The sequence below is a fragment of the Canis aureus genome, chromosome 1 (assembly GCF_053574225.1).
Source record: "Canis aureus isolate CA01 chromosome 1, VMU_Caureus_v.1.0, whole genome shotgun sequence".
NCBI classification, from domain to species: Eukaryota; Metazoa; Chordata; class Mammalia; order Carnivora; family Canidae; genus Canis; species Canis aureus.
The window spans coordinates 64,180,101-64,191,197 of NC_135611.1; the positions used below are offsets into that span (position 1 = coordinate 64,180,101).

Genomic DNA, 11,097 nt, shown 5'->3' on the forward strand with positions numbered 1-11,097 from the left:
TAGAACCTCCATTCATCGAAGTCCCTTGTTCTGACTTTCTGCCCACCAAGCTGCCTTCTGATTATATTTTATGCATGTCTGCCTCCTGGAAGAAAGGGCACTGAGGATCGACACGTTGAATATTACCTGTCCCCATCACAGTGATTTCTTGTGGAAAATTAAAATGGGTTTCTGATTATGATTTGGCTTCCCAAGTGCCTTACCACAGGGAGGATATGCCCGTGTGACTATTCTAGTCTATAGAAGTATTATTCCTCATTCTAAATTAATAAGTAAGTATGCCCTAATTTTGTTTGACATTTAGTGAGCATAAATCAACACTCAATGCATGAAATCCATGGATCCCCAGAAATGTCTGGTCATTCAAAGCAGAGGGCTAGGTTTTCAGATGAGGCGGTTAATCAAGGCATTGCCCAGTGAGTTTTTACCTAGATCCAACTGGCTTTGCTTGGCGTTAACACTCCATTCATCAACCTATTTCTAAATGTAGACAGAAATTGTACCAAGAGAATCTAAATAATCATTGTATATAGGTCAGTGCCCAGTTACTTTTGGAGAAAGAGAAGGCCTAACCGTGATGGCATCTGGAGTATCTCTCAAGCTATGCTGACCCAATATACGTAAGGACTTCAAGCAGAATTACTAAAAAGTAAATATTTAATTTCTTTTTTTAATCCCCCATAAGAATGTAAGACGCAGAAAGACAAAAACTTGATTTTTCCATCAGTCTCTGTCCAGCACTGAGTACAGTGCCTGGAACATGGAATAGACCATTAAACACACGTAGAATAAAGAAATAGGGCTAATTCACATTTACTGCCCCTTTTATTTTTCAACTTCATTGCTGTGCTGATTTTAAGCAAGTAATCTCAACTACATTGTCTCTGATGCAGTCCATCTTGAAATATTTATTTGCCTTTGCTTTTTAGCAGCTTGTCTATGAAGTGTCTGCATCAGGTTTTCTTCATTTTTATCCTGCTTTAATTTGTATATCTTTTCCCAGAATTTGGAAAATTCTCGGCCATAGTTTCTTCAAAATTTTTTTTTCTGACCCAAATTCTTTTCCCTCTCCTTTTGGGATTACAACTGCAAAGGTATTAGAACTTTTAAAAAACTGTATTTGACTATTCATTTCAGCCATACCACATAGTGATTCAACATCCTCCATAAGTTATGCTATTGTCACCACAAATGTAGCCACACATCTGTCACCATACAATGCTATTATAATATCATTGACTATATTCCCTATGCTGTGCCTTTTATTCTTGTGACTTACAGAGTGGTCCATAACTGGTAGCCTGTGTTTCCCACTCCCCTTCACCTATTTTGCCCATCATGCCACCCTACTTCCCTCTAGCAACCTTTAGTTTGTTCTCTGTATATACAGGCCTGAATCTACTTTTTGTTTATTTGTTTATTCATTTGTTCTTTTTTTTAGATTCTACAAATGAGTGAAATCATATGGTATTTGTCCTTCTCCAACTGACCTATTTCACTTAGCATGATACCCTCTAGGTCCATCCATGTTGTCGCAAATGGCAAGATTTCATCTTTTTTTATGGCTGTGTAGTAGCCATAAAATAGTAATAGTCCATCACATGTATTAAACACATCTTCTTTTGGATATTAAAATTCTTGATATAATAACACAAATTCCTAAGGTTCTGGTCATTTTATTTTCTATTTTTCAGTCCTTCTGTTCTTCAGATTACATACTTTGTATTGCTCTCCTCATTTTTACTCATTTTTCTGCCATCTTCATCTGCTATAAAGCCTATGCAGTGGCTGCTGTTTTTCAGATACTTGTTTTTTTTTTTTTTTTATTTCCAGAATTCTCATTTGGTTCTTTTTTTTTTAATAGTTTTACTTCTTTGCTGATATTTCCTATCTTTTCATTTACAGTGAGGTTATTTTTATTCCCATCATTCAGTGTTATATTATATTAGTGTCTGCTAGCTCTAAAATCTGAATTACTGCAAGGTTGCTTTCAGCTGATTGTTTTTCTCTTCTAAATGAGTAATATTTTCTTGAATCTTCATATGTGAACTTTACCCTGCATATTGCCATTTTTAATATTGCGGAAACTTGGAATTCTGATACCGTACTCTGAACAACAGAATCTATTCTGAAGATTTCGCTCGTTTATTTATTAGTGTTAGTAGGCAGTTTAACTTCATTGGATTCAAACTGCATGTCAAATTCTGTCCCTTAAACAGTAGTTCAAATCTCCATTTGGTTCTTTAATTCCTCATTCTACTACTTGGAGTCAGCTCTGTACATGTGTGCTTCAGGACACAGCCAGAGATTTAGGCAGATTTATACACAGAATTTGGGGATCTTCCCCTCTGGCTATCTCCTTTTTGTGGTCCCCCTTTACCTCCCGGCATCAATGGTTGCCTTCAACCCCATTCTTTTATTCTTCTGACCAGAAAGTCAGTGCATTCTCATGAGAATTTTATATACCACATGCAGTATGCCATTCTCTTCCTCCAAGTGTTAACTCCCCTCTACTTTTCCTGCCTTTTTTCACTTTCCAGTGCCTTCAGACTTTTTGTATTTTGCCTAAAATTTACAGTTGTTATTTGCAGGAATGTTGGTCTAGCAGTAGCTTACTAGAATCCAAAATCTATTTCTCTATTCAATGCACAAGTTATATTGTCCGTGCATTCTTATTACTTCTATGACTTAGTCTCTACTGTCATCTTTCTGGGTAAAACTTCCCTTGCTTTAGGGCTACTTTTTTTTTTTTTTTAAACTCTTAATCCTCGTCCTCCACACTACTGAAAGGTTATTGTCCTTGGTGCATAGTTGTGATCATTCAAGAGAATGGCTATGGTCATGATATGCCTTCCTGTGGAAGTAGCCAACAGCCCTCCATTTCCTGAAGAACAAAATCCAAGAGTATGATATAAACAAAAGGACAGTCATTTTAGATAAGTAAATCTGGGTTTGAGTTCAAGATCTGTCTCCAAATAGCTTTATAATCTTGGGCAAAATTTCTGAGTGTCCATTTCATCACTTATTAAATAGAATAATATCTATCTCAAAGAATCATTATGAGGGTTGATAGATGTGTTACAAATAAAGTAGCTCTCCTGATACCAGTGCTCAGTAACAGGCATTTTAAAATAAGAGACATATAAAAACAAAAACTCTTCCTCCGAGATGCAAGTTTTTCCTTGATCTGGTTCCAAGGTAATTTCCTATCTATTCTCACACTTTTCTTATCTACACAATTCAAATCACACTGTTCTCTAAGACCCAGACGTGTCTCACACTTGCCCATAGAATTGTTCCAACCATTCTTTCCTTTTTCTCCTTTCTCCTTAATGAATTTCCAAATATCCCTCAAGGAGCTGCTTAGATAATGTATCCACACTGAATCCTTCTACAATCTTCTTTCCATGTAAATCTCTTCAGCAGACTTTTATTTTTTTATGTAACTATCAGGTTCTAGCTCATATTATAGTGCTTCATAAGCCTGTTAGCTACCTTATTCACTGAATTATCAACTCCTTTAGTGCAAGGACTTGCTCATGCCTGAGATGGTTGCTAGGTAAATGAACAAATAGGATATACGTAGCTTATAAAAATTGGGAGTGCGGATTATAAATTCTAAACCTTAGTGTGGTCCCACAAATAGTGACTATGATAACTCTTTATGATCCTGACTTAGAAACCACAGGATCTTCCTGATAAAATGATTTTGTTTTACATCAATCTGGATTCGTTTTCTTTGGTCCATGACCACCATGTACAGCCATGTCCTAGAAACGATCTGAAGACAGCTTATTTTTCATAAGCAATAGTCTGGAAATTTAATTGATATGCCATTCCTGCCTCCCAGTCCAAGCCCCTGCCCAGTCCTTCCTCTTTACCTACTTTGACTTTGATTCTTTTAGTTCTTCCTATTTTACAATCACCAGCCATTCCAGAAAAACATCTGCTAAAAATATCAAAAAAAAAAAAAAAATGTCCTTGACACCGCCAGAGGCAGCCAGTTCGGGCCCAGCTACCCTCACCTGCCCCCATGTGTGAGACTACCATGTAAGAGGAGAATTGTATTGAGAAGACATATTTCATAAATATAGACTTAATAGAAGATTAAATTTTCTTTGTATCTGTGACTATCTATGGATAATTCAAATACCCAGCTGAACCCCTACATTCAAATGGGAGAATTCTAAGGAATACTTGGGCTTAAGAAATAGTCTACTTAAAGATAAATCTGGAGTAGAGAAGGCAGAGAATAGAGCATTTTTTTTTCTTGTAGTTGGACAAGTGAATGCAAAAGCAAATATTTTATTCACAATAAGATAAAGAGTCAGGAGCACAGTTTCTGTACAAGGTTATGTATCAGCAATAGCACCTGTTTGAAACTTACTAATTCTTCATAATTTCCATAGAATGAGTCTAGTAGTAAGGTCATTAATATCTTATTTTGGATTGTTTCAATGAAGAATAAATTCTCCTTTTTGCATTTCTCTACAAATTCCTTTCTTATATTTATGATTAGATACTTAGACATTACTGCCAGTATATTTCACTTTTTAAGTTAATTTTCCTGGGGTGTCTGGGTGGCTCAATTGGTTAAGCATCTGACTCTCGATCTCAGGTCAGGTCTCAGTCTTATGGTCATGAGGGTCAAGGCCTGTGTTGGGCTCCATGCTGGGAATGAACCTACTTAAAAATTAATAAACAAATAAATAATTTGTCTCCAAATAAGAGTCAATAAGTTTGAAACCACTTTATTGATGAATCTAAATTTTGAAAGGAACAGTACATATTCTACAGTTCCAAAAACAAAGATATTTAGAAGCAGGGGGAACATGGTAGCTATGAGGAGCAAATTCACAGATCATTTTAATGCCTTAATTGGGGGGGAGGAAGTAGTTCAATCAAAAGATGGTTTTGAGACCTATATTAAGATTACAGGCCCATTAAATGTGAAAAAGGCAGACACATGGTTCATGTATTCATAAAGCATTTCTTCTGAAAAGTTTGTTGTGACATTGTTGATATGGTAATCACCTTCTGGGCCAGGTGTTTCTGTACATGCTTTAAAAAAAAAAAAATAAAGCATTGGTTTCCTTTGGATGAATCTAAAGTAAGACTGCATTTCATTTAAGATTTCTATGAATCTTTTTTTGAAAAAATAAGAAAAAAACTTCTTCTCCTCCCAAAAGTTCCTGGGAAGGTTTCCACATTAATCATCACATTTAAGGAAAAGAATTAAGTTGCATAATTAGAACATGAAAACCAAATTATTTTCAATTTTGATTTATTACCTGAGGATCAAAGAGACTTAATAAGTATCTGAGCTTGGTGTGGAAGACACATATTTCCTTAGGTTTGGGAAGATTCTAAGATTGTGCCATGTTAGCATTATAATTCCTTTCCTATTAACATGCAGGGGAGGGTATTCTATCAGATAAATTATTTTCTACACTCCTTGGAAGCCCATAGGACTATTTGGACATTGCCGATAAAATAAATGGTTTTAACTAATCCCGAAATAGAAGTTTCTTCCATTTCTGAAATTTCCTAAGCCTAAAATATCTTTATTGTGAAACTGAGATACTATAATATTTCATGTTCACAGTATGGTCTCTAAAACAAATTTAATAGTCAAACGCATTCAGTTCTTCGACTTGATCATTCCACTTCACTTCAGGGGAAAAAATAATCCAAAACTCTTAAAAGTATTGGTACTGAAGAACAAGAATGTATACATTTTATTAAATCCTGTCCTTTTATAGAGGCCAGTGTCTCTAAAAAAGCAGTACTACTCTGGTAATGAGAACATCAGGGAGATGCTATGATGACAGACTAAAACCTGACAAAGAGTTTGGTGAGGATGAACAAGGAATCTGTACCAGCACAATTCCCACATTGAATGGTACCTTCTAAATAAACAATTGCAGGGGCAGGGGAGTGTGACAAACATCAATGTTTCCTATCCTTTTTTAGATGAAAAACTGTTTTATGCTAGAACTGGGGATCATTGCAGACAAATAGCTGGAGAGTTAGACTGATTTTAAATTCCTTATTTGCCAGATAGCCTTACATTTCTTAATATCCCCGAGCTGGCCTTGGGTTCCTCATCTCCTCGTTGTGAGGTCTAGATGAGAAGTGCCCAATGCAGTACTCAAATAAATGTTAGGCTAATAAATGATGTTTTAAAACTGCCTGGCCTCCAGATGCCTACAAATATTAAAGTCCTTTCCCTTTGACATACTGATGTTAAACAGAAAGAGATGACACTTGTGCCATAGACCCGGATGCTTTTCGCAGGTCCAATTCTTCTTTCATCCTGAAGGCTAGACTTTTTAGATAAGCATTACTTTACTCTTTATTAACCATCTTTATTATTTGAAGTCATGCAGGCAAAAAAACATATGTAAAGGATTCCTATTCTTCCCAAAAATTCTAACTCGTATTTTATCCTTATTGTTGGTTTACAAAACTCATCCATACAAATAACTCTAGTTTATTTATCCTGTAAGATTTATAGGTGAGGTAGTACTCGCTTAGGTTAACAGATGAGAAAAACTGAAGTTCAGCTTGGCAAACAAACCTATGTAGTGATAGAAAATCTTTTTTTAGGACCCTAAACTCGGAGTTCTTTCTTTTGCCACATGCTAGCTTCAAATCCCCACTATTCTAGAAGGTTCCAGGGTTTATGATAAGTGATCTTCAGTGTTATATGGTCACAGAAGCTGGGACCTAAAAAAAAAAATCTATAATTTGCACACAATTTAACATTGAGTATTAATGTAACACTAAAACCTTTCATAAGCTAAGTGGAACGCTTCAAAGATAACAGTGCATTGGCCTGCCTCATGCGGAGCACTAAGCTTTTGAGCAGTGTGTATGGTCAAGTTAAATTTATTAGTCCCTAATAAAATAACGAGCTCAAAAGCTTGGAGGGTTTTTCACGGAATAAAAATAAATGAGCACAGCCTACCAAGGCTAAAAAGATATTCTCTTAACTTCTGCTAAAGAAAACTAGCAACAATTTGCCAGAGGGAGCAAAAACAAGATTAGGAGCTGTCTCCACAGAGGTAGTGAACTTCAAAATCTTGACACAATAAATAGGCAATACTTAGGGTTGCTATTTAAAGTAAAAGCCTTCTTTTTCCCCCCCTTGCCCTGCAAATCCTGTTTGTGAGCCATAAAACAGTGGTTCTCAGCTTTGGCTGCACATTCGAATCACTTGGGGAAGCTTTAAGAACATAGCAAAGCCCGAGTCTCACTCTCAGAGACAGATTTAAGCGGTCTCGAATGCTACTGGGCATCAGGAGTTTTTAAAAACTGTTCAGGTGATTCTAATGTGCAGTCAAGGCTGAAAAACCACTACCTTAAGACACTTTCTTTGGAAATTCATTGTTGGAATTCCAGGCTAATAGGATACTAATACTTATATATGCTGCATTTCAAGAATTACATTAAGTGGCTTTACATTGCGTATCAACGTGCTCTGGATAAAGTATCTTGGACACAATGTGATTTACTGGCTCTCATAACTAAAAAGTCTGGAGGACACAGCAGAGGAGAATTGGAAATCCTAAATCATGTAACCAGTGTCTTACTTCTCTCCCAATCTCGGTTTCAATTTTTCTGGTTGGCTTTATTCTAACACCAGATGTCCCTTCAGGGTCAGAGGATACATCAGTGACTCCTAACACTACATTCTTCTCACATTTGAATCTACGCGAGGAGAGCAAAGGGTTCTTTCTCACACTGATCAGAAGTCTCTTTTGCTCTGCTTGGATCAGAGACAGTTCGAGATCCCAGAGCTGAGGCCGAAGCTGTAATTTGCACTCAGGCCCGCCTGATGACAGAGCTCATGCTCACTACCTCAAGAAAAGATTACCAATTTGATCGGAAGGGAATATACTTGTTTCCTAATGAAGAATTTGAGAAAGAAGAGATCCCCTCATAAGACTTGGCTGATACTTGAAAACCACTCCCTACTCGGGTGGAGGTAATTCCCTTTCATCTCCACTTTGTGTGCACTTTGCCCTCCCTCTTCTTGCTCCAGAATTAACTCTGTCCAAGGGCACATCAGGGCTGTGTCCCAGGCTGGGAACCTCGGTGACAAAAATAACAACCTATCCATTCACTGATTGTGAAATAATTGATCTTCACATTCCTGTTCTATACATTTGCATTCACTTCCTGTGGCTGCCGTAGAAATCACCATAAACAACAGAAATGTATTGTCTCCCAGTTTGGGAGGTCGTAGTCTGAAATCAAGGTACCGAAAGGGCCCCCCTGTCCCTCTGGGGGCCCTAGGAAAGAGTCTGTCCTTGCTGCTTCCATTTCCTGGTGGCCCCACACAGTCCTTGGGCCTAGTCCCGTAGACATAGGCAAAGAGTCTTCTGTGTGTCTGTGTCTCCTCTTCTGGCTTTTATAAAGACATTTGTCATTGGATCTAGAGCACAGCAGAACCACGAGGACGACCTTATCTTGAGATCTTTGACTTAATTACATCTGCAAAGATCCTTTTTCTCAATGAGGTCACATTCACGCGTTTTGGAGGGAGGTTCAGGCACTGAAGGGGGGGCGGCATCATTTCACCCACAGCGATGCTCCTTGTTTCTCAGCTTCTAGTCATTTTATGCTGGGAAACAAAACCTGTTTTAAGGTTTTCACTTTAGAACCGTTCTTCGGCTCATCACCCGCATGAGTGGGCTGCATGAGTGGGCTGCAAGAGAAGGAGCAGGACAGACCTCTCATCTGGAGAGAAAGAATGCTCAGCTGTGAGGACAGGAGGCTCCCTAGGCATGTGTGGCTTATCAACAGAAGACCACAAGTGGTTCCTCGGGGCCTCAACACACACTGCTGAACTTTATAAGCAGAAATGAAGACAGAAAAGAAGAGGCACGGTTCCTTAGGTCCTAGAGTCGTAGAGAATGATGACTCTGTGTGGTAACAAGTGCAGGGAGCTGTAGAGAATTTGAGGATGCAAAGAAAGAATAATATTGTGTTACAACTCCTTTAAACCCGAGTGACAAGAACCCAACCCAGGCTGGCTCAGGGAGGAGAAAGGGGAAGGGATTGGCTGGTGAGCTCGAAAATCTAAGGATGGGCTGCTCGTTTCAGGACCAGTGGAATCCAAGGATGCAAGGGGTGTGAATCCATCAGGGATTTATCTTTCCTTTTGTACTGTTTTTCTGACTTGTTTTCTTCTGTGTTCTTGCTTCCCTCCCAGACGTGCCCCCCTGATATGGTCGGAGAGGTGCCAGCAGGCCTGTCTGCAGGCTTCCTCAGTCTGCAGTTTATTCCCCCTCAGACAGAGACGTACTCTTCCACTGAGGTTCATTGCAGGTTCCTCCAAAGGGATGCTGATGACCCCCCTCCAACCCCGTCCTGGAATCAGGGCCTTTCCCCTTTTCTAAACCGCTGTGTTGAGGCAGATCAAGTACTGTGACTAGTCAACATAACATCACACGGCCAGGTGATTCCTCTTATCAGGAGAAAGAGAAAAGGGATGTCAGTCAGGTAATAATAACCCAGACCCCGGTACACCTCTTAAAAAGAGAATCTTCCCTGAACCCTTATGTTAGGGGCATGTCTGAGCGAATCAATAAAAGTAATCATAGCCTGTTCCAGATGGGGAAGGAAGGAAGGAAAAAAGGGAGAACGTTTTGCTTAAATGATGATCTCTATAAGGTCAATAGGACAAGAGTGTCTGATTTGTCCTGTCTGGAAGGATAAAAATATTTTAAGAGACGCAGTAAAATTTAGGAAATTCGAGACTTCCATCTAGTTCTGCAACTTCCCAGCAAATAGTATAATTTCTCAGGTCCTTCATGGCTTTAAGACCCCAAGGATTACAAAATTGAGAGGAGGAAGTGAGCTCAGTTCCAGGGCTGAAATGCCAAGTTTCGTCATCCTAGCCTGAGATGGTGGGATGGTTTGAAGTGAAAGGATGTTTAGCAAGCATCTAGCAAAAGCTAAATTGAACCTTTTGATCTGCTCATCGGTGCACCTTCATTTTCTTCTTTTTCAAAATCCTGACTGTGAGGAAGTCTTTCGAATTATAGCCAGAAAGTCATTCATTCTACACCTTCTCAAAAGCAGTGAACAGGAGTGCACGTTTTATACACTAGGACTTTTCATTCTGGCAGCATGCTGTTCTCAAAAAGTTTGAGTCTGCGGTATGGATTTGTTTGTCTTGAATCAGAGTAGGTACCTGTTAAAATTAGAGGTTTGAAGCTGAAAATATCACTCGAGCAAATGGTTACAAGTGACTTCATTAAAAATAATCAGATCATTTCAATCGACTCTGCTGGCTCATTTGTATTGCTTAATTTCTTGAAAATTTTCCATCTCCACTTCGAGCTTTCTCAAATCCAGTTTTGGGATATTAATTTTGCTCTAAAGGAAGAGAGTTAAATTGCTAAGATGCATCATTCACAGATCAAAAATACCACGAAGGAAGAAAAGTCATTTCCTCGAGCATCCTCTGCAATATTGATTTGCGTTTGCCTCCTCTGTCTTCCTGACACGAGAGTTTCTTTCATTCCACTTAGGAACTAAACACAATCATCAGAGTCTCAACATAAATCGCAAAGCCGTAGTTGAGCGTAATTTCTTTCTTTCCCTGGGACATATTCTCTCTAAAAAAATCTTCCTAACCTGTCCGGGCAGCAGTTGTTTAGGAGACTTGATTACATGCCAGTTTTCTAAGCAAAGTTTTTCTCATTGCCACAGAGGCTGCTGCTCTAAGGCTGTGACCCTAGCAACCAAGGAAGAAAAAGGCTAGACCTTATGATGCGAGAATGGGAACTCATAGTCCTTTATTTTATTTTATTTTATTTTATTTTATATTTTATTTTATATTTATTTTTTAATCTGGGCAGAAGTCGTTGCTAGCAAGCAGGAAATCGCCGGTTAGTTAAATAATACCAGACACCAAAGAGTTGGATAGGATCCAGTGGTACATCAAACGTATTTTTCAAAACTCTTAAATAGCTTATCTGACTTCACTTTTAACAAATTGAAAGTCATTATGAAAAGAGAAAAGAAACTCTTTTCATTGAGCACCCACTTTGTGCTGTGGGTCCTCTATGGTTTTTGGCCGCA

The 11,097-nt window shown here is 38.4% G+C and overlaps 1 protein-coding gene across 4 annotated transcripts in view; it reads left to right on the forward strand.

Moving 5' to 3' along the window:
• NKAIN2 (sodium/potassium transporting ATPase interacting 2) overlaps positions 1 to 11,097 on the forward strand; it is a 952,120-nt gene that overhangs the window by 754,430 nt on the left and 186,593 nt on the right. The gene's annotated exons all lie outside the window — the stretch shown is intronic.